The sequence below is a fragment of the Scyliorhinus torazame genome, chromosome 4 (assembly GCF_047496885.1).
Source record: "Scyliorhinus torazame isolate Kashiwa2021f chromosome 4, sScyTor2.1, whole genome shotgun sequence".
NCBI lineage: Eukaryota > Metazoa > Chordata > Chondrichthyes > Carcharhiniformes > Scyliorhinidae > Scyliorhinus > Scyliorhinus torazame.
Genome location: NC_092710.1, coordinates 49,745,624 through 49,759,065, shown reverse-complemented (window position 1 = coordinate 49,759,065; position 13,442 = coordinate 49,745,624). Strand labels below are relative to the sequence as shown.

The 13,442-nt window shown below is 43.3% G+C and overlaps 4 non-coding genes across 4 annotated transcripts; all 4 read left to right on the top strand.

Annotated features, from left to right (window-relative positions):
- The first annotated feature begins 1,321 nt into the window (after positions 1-1,321).
- Positions 1,322-1,395, top strand: trnat-agu (transfer RNA threonine (anticodon AGU)). The gene has a single exon. It is a non-coding gene; the product is annotated as a tRNA-Thr (tRNA).
- Positions 1,396-2,971: 1,576 nt separating this feature from the next.
- On the top strand, positions 2,972-3,045 carry trnat-agu (transfer RNA threonine (anticodon AGU)). Its single transcript has one exon. It is a non-coding gene; the product is annotated as a tRNA-Thr (tRNA).
- Positions 3,046-8,627: 5,582 nt separating this feature from the next.
- trnat-agu (transfer RNA threonine (anticodon AGU)) lies at positions 8,628-8,701 on the top strand. Its single transcript has one exon. It is a non-coding gene; the product is annotated as a tRNA-Thr (tRNA).
- A 1,592-nt stretch (positions 8,702-10,293) lies between these two features.
- On the top strand, positions 10,294-10,367 carry trnat-agu (transfer RNA threonine (anticodon AGU)). The gene has a single exon. It is a non-coding gene; the product is annotated as a tRNA-Thr (tRNA).
- The last annotated feature ends 3,075 nt before the right edge of the window (positions 10,368-13,442 follow it).

The following is a 13,442-nucleotide window of genomic DNA, read 5'->3' as shown; positions in this document are numbered from 1 at the left end:
AACCTCAGAATTTTAAAGATTTTATCCTCTCACTTTTAGTTTCTCTTGCAGATTTGCAGCATCCGCGGTATTTTCCTTTGAATGCATAATAGGATTTACCTCAAGAAAACCTGGAGGAACATTTTAAAAGTATAGCAACGACAACAGAGTGTAACGATTGAATGATGAACTGATTTGCTCTGCCGAAGAGTGACCCTGAGTCGAAAAAATTGCTCAGTTCTCTCTTCCCAGATGCCGCCAGAACCGCTGAGCTTTTCCATCTTTTCCCCTTTTTCTTTGAGATTTCACATCCGCAGTAATTTGCTTTTATATTGAACAATTTCTGTTGCTGTACGTTAGCAAGAACAATTCGGGCGGGAGAAATAGCGGTCCGTTTTCCATGAAGATTTGGTGCTGACAAATCTATTTCCACCCAAAAACTTTGAGATTTTGACACTTTGCAACTTGACCGGTTAACCTTACTTGCATTCACACTCTGCCACAACAAACACCAGATGACACCGTGTACTCTCTCTCACAATACAATCTGTGTCTTTGTAGCTTCCCACTTATATTTCACCGAATTAAACGTAACCTTCAAAGCCTTGAAGTGACAGTGCAGGTCCGGGGGTAACAACTGATGTCACATCACAAGTCACTGGTGAGAAGCGAGTAGTTGGTGCAAGCTGAAGAATTTGTGAAAGGAAGCCAAACGGAGGCTGCTGCTGTGCCTGCGAGTAAAATGAGCTGGAGAGGCTGCATCACCAAAGAAGGAAATTCAAAACATCCCTCATGAGACGTTGAAGTAAATTATGAGAACCAGCAAAGATTGGGCCTTGGTAGCTCATTCGGTAGAGCTTCATACTTTTATTATGAGGGTCCAGCGTTCAAGGCCCTATCAGGACTCTTACTTTGGCTCAAGATGTTTGCTTCCCAATGAATAACAAAAAGAAGAATAAAGAATGCAGAACGGGTCAGGGAAATGGAAGAACGGTGACAATATCATCTTTGCTAAAGAGCAACAGCCATGGAGAATTGTCTAGAAGTTTGCATCATTTTCAGTTAATGTTAAAATTCTCTCCTGACATTGTCCTGTATTATACCACAATAGATTTCTGGTCATGTTCACTCACTTCCCAGTTCGACCAATCATTTCCTGTTTGTTTCCTAATCCCATGCAGAACTGCTACAAATCCAGCATTTCCAGTAATAAATGCAATTTTACAGTTCCAAAGAATGTTTTAATATGCACTCGGAAGGCCCGTATGAGATGGCAAGAAAACTGATGTTGAATCAAAATGATTGAAATCTGTTGTAAACTTGCACGCTGAGCTTGCATGCTGGTGCTGTGGCTTAGATGGTTAAAGCGCTTGTCTAGTAAACAGGAGATTCTGAGTTTGAATCTCAGCAGTGCCTTCAATGGAAATTCACGGCTGGAGTAATGCTGAACATTTCATGGTGAATGCAGAAAATGTTGGCACAATTCCTGCAACGCCAACCTTAAAGCTCGTTTTCCCTTGTGTGCTGAAGCAATTTTTTCAAACCTTTAAACTCACATTTTCCACTCATCTTCAATTTTGCTCACCTACACCATCGCATTTCCTACTCGCTTCAGCCTTGTAGAAGGATATCGCGCATTTGAAACTTTAACTCTGTGTCTGGCACCACGGATAACCTCAGAATTTTAAAGATTTTATCCTCTCACTTTTAGTTTCTCTTGCAGATTTACAGCATCTGCGGTATTTTCCTTTGAATGCATAATAGGATTTACCTCAAGAAAACCTGGAGGAACATTTTAAAAGTATAGCAACGACAACAGAGTGTAACGATTGAATGATTAACTGATTTGCTCTGCCGAAGAGTGACCCTGAGTCGAAAAAATTGCTCAGTTCTCTCTTCCCAGATGCCGCCAGAACCGCTGAGATTTTCCATCTTTTCCCCTTTTTCTTTGAGATTTCACATCCGCAGTAATTTGCTTTTATATTGAACAATTTCTGTTGCTGTACGTTAGCAAGAACAATTCGGGCGGGAGAAATATCGGTCCGTTTGCATGAAGATTTGGTGCTGACAAATCTATTCCCACCCAAAAACCTTGAGATTTTGACACTTTGCAACATGACCGGTTAACCTTACTTGCATTCACACTCTGCCACAACAAACGCCAGATGACACCGTTTACTCTCTCTCACAATACAATCTGTGTCTTTGTAGCTTCCCACTTATATTTCACCGAATTAAACGTAACCTTCAAAGCCTTGAAGTGACAGTGCAGGTCCGGGGGTAACAACTGATGTCACATCACAAGTGACTGGTAAGAAGCGAGTAGTTGGTGCAAGCTTAAGAATTTGTGAAAGGAAGCCAAACGGAGGCTGCTGCACTGCAAGCGAGTAAAATGAGCTGGAGAGGCTGCATCACCAAAGAAGGAAATTCAAAACATCCCTCATGAGACGTTGAAGTAAATTATGAGAACCAGCAAAGATTAGGCCTTGGTAGCTCATTCGGTAGAGCTTCATACTTTTATTATGAGGGTCCAGCGTTCAAGTCCCTATCAGGGCTCTTACTTTGGCTCAAGACGTTTGCTTCCCAATGAACAACAAAAAGAAGAATAAAGAATGCAGAACGGGTCAGGGAAATGGAAGAACGGTGACAATATCATCTTTGCTAAAGTGCAACAGCCATGGAGAATTGTCAAGCAGTTTGCATCATTTTCAGTTCATGTTAAAATTCTCTCCTGACATTGTCCTGTATTATACCACAATAGATTTCTGGTCATGTTCACTCATTTCCCAGTTCGACCAATCATTTCCTGTTTGTTTCCTAATCCCATGCAGAACTGCTACAAATCCAGCATTTCCAGTAATAAATGCAATTTTACAGTTCCAAAGAATGTTTTAATATGCACTCGGAAGGCCTGTATGAGATGGCAAGAAAACTGATGTTGAATCAAAATGATTGAAATCTGTTGTAAACTTGCCCGCTGAGCTTGCATGCTGGTGCTGTGGCTTAGATGGTTAAAGTGCCTGTCTAGTATACAGGAGATTCTGAGTTTGAATCTCAGCAGTGCCTTCAATGGAAATTAACGGCTGGAGTGATGCTGAACATTTCATGGTAAATGCAGAAAATGTTGACACAATCCCCGCAACGCGAACCTCAAAGCTTGCATTCCCATGTGTGCTAAAGCAATTTTTTCAAACCTTTAAACTCACATTTTCCGCTCATCTTCAATTTTGCTCACCTATACCATCGCATTCCCTCCTCGCTTCAGCCTTGTAGAAGGATATCACGCATTTGAAACTTTAACTCTGTGTCTGGCACCACGGATAACCTCAGAATTTTAAAGATTTTATCCTCTCACTTTTAGTTTCTCTGGCAGATTTGCAGCATCCGCGGCATTTTCCTTTGAGTCCAGAATAGGATTTACCTCAAGAAAACCTGGAGGAACATTTTAAAAGTATAGCAACGACAACAGAGTGTAACGATTGAATGATTAACTGATTTGCTCTGCCTAAGAGTCACCCTGACTTCAAAAAATTGCTCAGTTCTCTCTTCCCAGATGCCGCCAGAACCGCTGAGATTTTCCATCTTTTCCCCTTTTTCTTTGAGATTTCACATCCGCAGTAATTTGCTTTTATATTGAACAATTTCTGTTGCTGTACGTTAGCAAGAACAATTCGGGCGGGAGAAATAGCGGTCCGTTTTGCATGAAGATTTGGTGCTGACAAATCTATTCCCACCCAAAAACTTTGAGATTTTGACACTTTGCAACTTGACTGGTTAACCTTACTTGCAGTCACACTCTGCCACAACAAACACCAGATGACACCCTTTACTCTCTCTCACAATACAATCTGTGTCTTTGTAGCTTCCCACTTATATTTCACCGAATTAAACGTAATCTTCAAAGCATTGAAGTGACAGTGCAGGTCCGGGGGTAACAACTGATGTCACATCACAAGTCACTGGTAAGAAGCGAGTAGTTGGTGCAAGCTGAATAATTTGTGAAAGGAAGCCAAACGGAGGCTGCTGCCATGCCTGTGATTAAAATGAGCTGGAGAGGCTGCATCACCAAAGAAGGAAATTCAAAACATCCCTCTTGAGACTTTGAAGTAACTTATGAGAACAAGCAAAGATTAGGCCTTTGTAGCTCATTAGGTAGAGCTTCGGACTTTTAATCTGAGGCGCCAGTGTTCATGTCCCTATCAGGGCTCTTACTTTGGCTCAAGGCGTTTGCTTACCAATGAACAACAAAAAAGAAGAATAAAGAATGCAGAACGGGTCAGGGAAAGAACAAACAAAGAACAAAGAAATGTACAGCACAGGAACAGGCCCTTCGGCCCTCCAAGCCCGTGCCGACCATACTGCCCGACTAAACTACAATCTTCTACACTTCCTGGGTCCGTATCCTTCTATTCCCATCCTATTCATATATTTGTCAAGATGCCCCTTAAATGTCCCTATCGTCCCTGCTTCCACTACCTCCTCCGGTAGTGAGTTCCAGGCACCCACTACCCTCTGCGTAAAAAACTTGCCTCGTACATCTCCTCTAAACCTTGCCCCTCTCACCTTAAACCTATGCCCCCTAGTAATTGACCCCTCTACCCTGGGGAAAAGCCTCTGACTATCCACTCTGTCTATGCCCCTCATAATTTTGTATAGCTCTATCAGGTCGCCCCTCAACCTCCTTCGTTCCAGTGAGAACAAACCGAGTTTATTCAATCGCTCGTCATAGCTTATGCCCTCCATACCAGGCAACATTCTGGTAAATCTCTTCTGCACCCTCTCTAAAGCCTCCACATCCTTCTGGTAGTGTGGTGACCAGAATTGAACACTATACTCCAAGTGTGGCCTAACTAAGGTTCTATACAGCTGCAACATGACTTGCCAATTCTTATACTCAAACTTGCCAATTCTTATACTCAAACTTGCCAATTCTTATACTCAAGAAAATGGAAGAACGGTGACAATATCATCTTTGCTAAAGTGCAACAGCCATGGAGAATTGTCAAGCAGTTTGCTACATTTTGAGTTCATGTTAAAATTCTCTCCTGACATTGTCCTGTATTATACCACAATAGATTTCTGGTCATGTTCACTCACTTCCCAGTTCGACCAATCATTTCCTGTTTGCTTACTTATCCCATGCAGAACTGCTACAAATCCAGCATTTCCAGTAATAAATGCAATTTTACACTTTCAAAGGCCATTGCCAATGAATATTTTAATTTGCACTCGGAAGGCCCGTATGAGATGTCAGGAAAACTGATGTTGAATCAAAATGATTGAAATCTGTTCTAAACTTGCACGCTAACCTTGCATGCTGGTGCTGTGGCTTAGATAGTTAAAGCGCCTGTCTAGTAAACAAGAGATCCTGAGTTCAAATCGCAGCAGTACCTTCAATGGAAATTAACAGCTGGAGTGATGCTCAACATTTCATGGTGAATGCAGTAAATGTTGACACAATCCCTGCAACGCGAACCTTAAAGCTCGCTTTCCCTTGTGTGCTGAAGCACTTTTTTCAAACCTTTTAACTCTATTTTTCCGCTCATCTTCAATTTTGCTCACCAACACCATCGCATTTCACCCTCGCTTCAGCCTTGTAGAAGGATCACGCGCATTTGAAACTTTAACTCTGTGTCTGCACCACTCCTCAGATTTTTAAAGATTTTATCCTCTCACTTTTAGTTTCTCTTGCAGATTTGCAGCATCTGCGGTATTTTCCTTTGAATGCATAATAGGATTTACCTCAAGAAAACCTGGAGGAACATTTTAAAAGTATAGCAACGACAACAGAGTGTAACGATTGAATGATTAACTGATTTGCTCTGCCGAAGAGTGACCCTGAGTCGAAAAAATTGCTCAGTTCTCTCTTCCCAGATGCCGCCAGAACCGCTGAGATTTTCCATCTTTTCCCCTTTTTCTTTGAGATTTCACATCCGCAGTAATTTGCTTTTATATTGAACAATTTCTGTTGCTGTACGTTAGCAAGAACAATTCGGGCGGGAGAAATAGCGGTCCGTTTTGCATGAAGATTTGGTGCTGACAAATCTATTCCCACCCAAAAACCTTGAGATTTTGACACTTTGCAACATGACCGGTTTACCTTACTTGCATTCACACTCTGCCACAACAAACACCAGATGACACCCTTTACTCTCTCTCACAATACAATCTGTGTCTTTGTAGCTTCCCACTTATATTTCACCGAATTAAACGTAATCTTCAAAGCCTTGAAGTGACAGTGCAGGTCCGGGGGTGACAGCTGTTGTCACATCACAAGTGACTGGTAAGAAGCGAGTAGTTGGTGCAAGCTTAAGAATTTGTGAAAGGAAGCCAAACGGAGGCTTCTGCTGTGCCTGCGAGTAAAATGAGCTGGAGAGGCTGCATCACCAAAGAAGGAAATTCAAAACATCCCTCATGAGAAGTTGAAGTAAATTCTGAGAACCAGCAAAGATTAGGCTTGGTAGCTCATTCGGTAGAGCTTCAGACTTTAATTATGAGGGTCCAGCGTTTAAGTCCCTATCAGGGCTCTTACTTTGGCTCAAGATGTTTGCTTCCCAATGAACAACAAAAAAGAAGAATAAAGAATGCAGAACGGGTCAGGGAAAATGGAAGAGCGGTGACAATATCATCTTTCCTAAACTGCAACAGCCATGGAGAATTGTCAAGAAGTTTGCTTCATTTTCAGTTCATGTTAAAATTCTCTCCTGACATTGTCCTGTATTATACCACAATAGATTTCTGGTCATGTTCACTCACTTCCCAGTTCGACCAATCATTTCCTGTTTGTTTACTTATCCCATGCAGAACTGCTACATACAAATCTAGCATTTCCAGTAATAAATGCAATTTTACAGTTTCAAAGACCAGTGCCAATGAATATTTTAATTTGCACTCGGAAGGCCCGTATGAGATGTCAGGAAAACTGATGTTGAATCAAAATGATTGAAATCTGTTCTAAACTTGCACGCTAAGCTTGCATGCTGGTGCTGTGGCTTTGATGGTTAAAGCGCCTGTTTAGTAAACAGGAGATCCTGAGTTAAAATTTCAGCAGTGCCTTCAATGGAAATTTACAGCTGGAGTGATGCTCAACATTTCATGGTCAATGCAGAAAATGTTGGTGCAATCCCTGCAACACGAACCTTAAAGCTTGTATTCCCTTGTGTGCAGAAACAATTTTTTCAAACCTTTAAACTCACATTTTCGACTCATCTTCAATTTTGCTCACCTACACCATCGCATTTCCTCCTCGCTTCAGCCTTGTAGAAGGATATCGCGCATTTGAAATTTTAACTCTGTGTCTGGCACCACGGATAACCTCAGAATTTTAAAGATTTTATCCTCTCACTTTTAGTTTCTCTTGCAGATTTGCAGCATCCGCGGTATTTTCCTTTGAATGCATAATAGGATTTACCTCAAGAAAACCTGGAGGAACATTTTAAAAGCATAGCAACGACAACAGAGTGTAACGATTGAATGATTAACTGATTTGCTCTGCCGAAGAGTCACCCTGAGTCGAAAAAATTGATCAGTTCTCTCTTCCCAGATGCCGCCAGAACCGCTGAGCTTTTCCATCTTTTCCCCTTTTTCTTTGAGATTTCACATCCGCAGTAATTTGCTTTAATATTGAACAATTTCTGTTGCTGTACGTTAGCAAGAACAATTCGGGCGGGAGAAATAGCGGTCCGTTTTGCATGAAGATTTGGTGCTGACAAATCTATTTCCACCCAAAAACTTTGAGATTTTGACACTTTGCAACTTGACCGGTTAACCTTACTTGCATTCACCCTCTGCCACAACAAATGCCAGATGACACCGTTTACTCTCTCTCACAATACAATCTGTGTCTTTGTAGCTTCCCACTTATATTTCACCGAATTAAACGTAACCTTCAAAGCCTTGAAGTGACAGTGCAGGTCCGGGGGTAACAACTGTTGTCACATCACGAGTCACTGGTGAGAAGCGAGTAGTTGGTGCAAGCTGAAGAATTTGTGAAAGGAAGCCAAACGGAGGCTGCTGCTATGCCTGCGAGTAAAATGAGCTGGAGAGGCTGCATCACCAAAGAAGGAAATTCAAAACATCCCTCATGAGACGTTGAAGTAAATTATGAGAACCAGCAAAGATTGGGCCTTGGTAGCTCATTCGGTAGAGCTTCATACTTTTATTATGCGGGTCCAGCGTTCAAGTCCCTATCAGGGCTCTTACTTTGGCTCAAGACGTTTGCTTCCCAATGAACAACAAAAAAGAAGAATAAAGAATGCAGAACGGGTCAGGGAAAATGGAAGAACGGTGACAATATCATCTTTGCTAAAGTGCAACAGCCATGGAGAATTGTCTAGAAGTTTGCTTCATTTTCAGTTCATGTTAAAATTCTCTCCTGACATTGTCCTGTATTATACCACAATAGATTTCTGGTCATGTTCACTCACTTCCCAGTTCGACCAATCATTTCCTGTTTGTTTACTTATCCCATGCAGAACTGCTACAAATCCAGCATTTCCAGTAATAAATGCAATTTTACAGTTTCAAAGACCAGTTCCAATGAATATTTTAATTTGCACTCGGAAGGCCCGAATGAGATGTCAGGAAAACTGATGTTGAATCAAAATGATTGAAATCTGTTCTAAACTTGCACGCTAAGCTTGCATGCTGGTGCTGTGGCTTAGATGGTTAAAGTGCCTGTCTAGTAAATAGGAGATCCTGAGTTCGAATCTCAGCAGTGCCTTCAATGGAAATTAACAGCTGGAGTGATGCTCAACATTTCATGGTCAATGCAGAAAATGTTGGCGCAATCCCTGCAACGCGAACCTTAAAGCTTGCTTTCCCATGTGTGCTGAAGCAGTTTTTTCAAACCTTTAAACTCACTTTTTCCGCTCATCTTCAATTTTGCTCACCTACACCATCGCATTTCCTCCTCGCTTCAGCCTTGTAGAAGGATATCGCGCATTTGAAACTTTAATTCTGTGTCTGGCACCACGGATAACTTCAGAATTTTATAGATTTTATCCTCTCACTTTTAGTTTCTCTTGCAGATTTGCAGCAACCGCGGTATTTTCCTTTGAATGCATAATAGGATTTCCCTCAAGAAAACCTGGAGGAACATTTTAAAAGTATAGCAACGACAACAGAGTGTAACGATTGAATGATTAACTGATTTGCTCTGCCGAAGAGTCACCCTGAGTCGAAAAGATTGCTCAGTTCTCTCTTCCCAGATGCCGCCAGAACCGCTGAGATTTTCCATCTTTTCCCCTTTTTCTTTGAGATTTCACATCCGCAGTAATTTGCTTTAATATTGAACAATTTCTGTTGCTGTACGTTAGCAAAAACAATTCGGGCGGGAGAAATAGCGGTTCGTTTTGCATGAAGATTTGGTGCTGACAAATCTATTCCCACCCAAAAACGTTGAGATTTTGACACTTTGCAACTTGACTGGTTAACCTTACTTGCATTCACACTCTGCCACAACAAACACCAGATGACACCCTTTACTCTCTCTCACAATACAATCTGTGTCTTTGTAGCTTCCCACTTATATTTCACCGAATCAAACGTAACCTTCAAAGCCTTGAAGTGACAGTGCAGGTCCGGGGGTAACAACTGATGTCACATCACAAGTCACTGGTAAGAAGCGAGTAGTTGGTGCAAGCTGAAGAATTTGTGAAAGGAAGCCAAACGGAGGCTGCTGCTATGCCTGCGAGTAAAATGAGCTGGAGAGGCTGCATCACCAAAGAAGGAAATTCAAAACATCCCTCATGAGACGTTGAAGTAAATTATGAGAACCAGCAAAGATTGGGCCTTGGTAGCTCATTCGGTAGAGCTTCATACTTTTATTATGAGGGTCCAGCGTTCAAGTCCCTATCAGGGCTCTTACTTTGGCTCAAGACGTTTGCTTCCCCATGAACAACAAAAAAGAAGAATAAAGAATGCAGAACGGGTCAGGGAAAATGGAAGAACGGTGACAATATCATCTTTGCTAAAGTGCAACAGCCATGGAGAATTGTCTAGAAGTTTGCTTCATTTTCAGTTCATGTTAAAATTCTCTCCTGACATTGTCCTGCATTATACCACAATAGATTTCTGGTCATGTTCACTCACTTCCCAGTTCGACCAATCATTTCCTGTTTGTTTACTAATCCCATGCAGAACTGCTACAAATCCAGCATTTCCAGTAATAAATGCAATTTTACAGTTTCAAAGACTAGTGCCAATGAATATTTTAATTTGCACTCGGAAGGCCCTTATGAGATGTCAGGAAAACTGATGCTGAATCAAAATGATTGAAATCTATTCTAAACTTGCACGCTAAGCTTGCATGCTGGTGCTGTGGCTTAGATGGTTAAAGCGCCTGTCTAGTAAACAGGAGATCCTGAGTTCAAATCTCAGCAGTGCCTTCAATGGAAATTAACAGCTGGAATAATGCCTGACATTTCATGGTAAATGCAGAAAATGTTGGCACCATCCCTGCAAAGCGAACCTTAAAGCTCACTTTTCCTTGTGTGCTGAAGCAATTTTTTCAAACCTTTAAACTCACATTTTCCGCTCATCTTCAATTTTGCTCACCTACACCATCGCATTTTCTCCTCGCTTCAGCCTTGTAGAAGGATATCGCGCATTTGAAACTTTAACTCTGTGTCTGGCACCACGGATAACCTCAGAATTTTAAAGATTTTATCCTCTCACTTTTAGTTTCTCTTGCAGATTTGCAGCATCCGCGGTATTTTCCTTTGAATGCATAATAGGATTTCCCTCAAGAAAACCTGGAGGAACATTTTAAAAGTATAGCAACGACAACAGAGTGTAACGATTGAATGATTAACTGATTTGCTCTGCCGAAGAGTCACCCTGAGTCGAAAAGATTGCTCAGTTCTCTCTTCCCAGATGCCGCCAGAACCGCTGAGATTTTCCATCTTTTCCCCTTTTTCTTTTAGATTTCACATCCGCAGTAATTTGCTTTAATATTGAACAATTTCTGTTGCTGTACGTTAGCAAAAACAATTCGGGCGGGAGAAATAGCGGTCCGTTTTGCATGAAGATTTGGTGCTGACAAATCTATTCCCACCCAAAAACTTTGAGATTTTGACACTTTGCAACTTGACTGGTTAACCTTACTTGCATTCACACTCTGCCACAACAAACACCAGATGACACCCTTTACTCTCTCTCACAATACAATCTGTGTCTTTGTAGCTTCCCACTTATATTTCACCGAATTAAACGTAATCTTCAAAGCCTTGAAGTGACAGTGCAGGTCCGGGGGTAACAACTGATGTCACATCACAAGTCACTGGTAAGAAGCGAGTAGTTGGTGCAAGCTGAAGAATTTGTGAAAGGACGCCAAACGGAGGCGGCTGCTATGCCTGCGAGTAAAATGAGCTGGAGAGGCTGCATCACCAAAGAAGGAAATTCAAAACATCCCTCATGAGACTTTGAAGTAACTTATGAGAACCAGCAAAGATTAGGCCTTGGTAGGTCATTCGGTCGAGCTTCAGAATTTTAATATGAGGGTCCAGCGTTCAAGTCCCGATCAGGGCTCTTACTTTGGCTCAAGACGTTTGCTTCCCAATGAACAACAAAAAAGAAGAATGAAGAATGCAGAACGGGTCAGGGAAAATGGAAGAGCGGTGACAATATCACCTTTGCTAAAGTGCAACAGCCATGTGTCATGATACTCAAACACACACATCATGATGGACACACTAACAGGCAAATCAGAGTACACAACACCACAACCAATCACAGACAAGAACACCAACCACATAAAAAGCACGAGCACGGCACCTGGTGGTCAGTAGGTCTGGGGAGAAGGGAACAAGAAAGAGCTGTTAAAACATCACAAGCAGGGAACCCCCACGTGCAGAGTGCAAAGACCAAACTGTAAATAGTAAGTTTAAATAAAATAGCGTTGTACCATATGCAACCGTGTTGGCTCATCTGTGTGTCAGAACACCCAACACCACATGGTACAGGAGTGGATCGATACCTGCCTACTAACCTGCCATTCTGGACATGGACCACACCGACAAACCGCAGCCGATGCAAGTCGCGGGGAACCTAGGTACCAACTGGAAGCTCTACAGGCAGCGATTTGACCTGTACATCCGTGCCACCGAAAAACAGAATGCCTCGGATGACACGAAGATTGCAATGCTCCTCTTCTACGCAGGTCAGCATGCCACCAACGTCTTCAACTCACTGGTGTTCGAAGAAGGCGAAAACCAAGCCAAATATGACACGGTCATCCTTAAACTGGACCAGCACTTTCAAGTTGAAGTAAATGAAAGTTTTGAAAGATACCTCTTTCAGCAACGCCTGCAAGGTAAGGAGGAGCTTTTTCAACCCTTCTTGACGCACCTCCGGATTCTAGCGCAGTCCTGCGGTTACGGCACCACCACAGAGTCCATGATCAGGGACCAGATTGTTTTTGGCGTTGCCTCTAGTGGCCTATGCCAGCAGCTTCTTAAAATGAAAAGCCTCACCTTAGCGTCTGCTGTGGAAGCCTGTGTCCTCCACGAAAATGCTACCTGCCGTTTTGCCCGATTTCAGGCGTCCGAGTTGGCACGGAGGGGGTCCCCAGCCGTCGAATCGGCAAGCCAGGCCGCCCACGACGTCGAACGCATCCAGGCCGTCGATTACTTCCCGACCCACGGCCCGGACGACAGCGGCCGCTTCCCGCGCTTTTCGCGGTCTCCCGCGCAGGTGCGCGCCAAAAATAACGGCCACAACGAGGGACGCACTGCGCAGGCGCGCCCACCGCAAGATCGCACTGCGCATGCGCAGTGGCGCAACGAACGCCGTGACGTCATGACGTGCGGCAATTGTGGAGCTCTACATTTAAAAGGGCAATGTCCTGCAAAAAACCGACAGTGCCTCAGATGTGGCAAGATGGGCCACTACGCAGCCCACTGTCGCTCGGCTCAACCCATGGATCCGGCGCATCCTCGACAATCTCGCAGACAAGTCAGGACCGTCCAGCCCACGCATCAAGACTTCCAGTTAAGTGATGCAGATGACCAGGATGCCTTCCACGTTTCCGTCATTGATGTCAACAAGGTCAATGCCATCAATCCAGCCGATGAGTGGTGTGCCACCCTGACGGTCAACCGATCGCGCGTCGCCTTCCGTCTGGACACCGGCGCATCCGCCAACCTGATTGCTTACTCTGCAGACCAGGCCATGAAGGTCAAACCACCCATCACGCCATCCCGGCTCAAGATGGTTGACTATAACGGGAACGTCATCCCGTCCATAGGATCTTGCCAGCTACAGGTGACTCACAAGATGTACACGGCCACACTCCCCTTCGAAGTTGTCGGCTCATCAAAGGACTCGTTACTGGGCGCACAGGCGTGTAAGGTCCTTCACCTGGTACAGCGCATTATGTCTCTCTCTCCAGATGAGATATCCGACTTCCCGGATGCTGAGTTCCACGCAAATCTCCATTCCCTCCTTGCTCACAACCAGGAGGT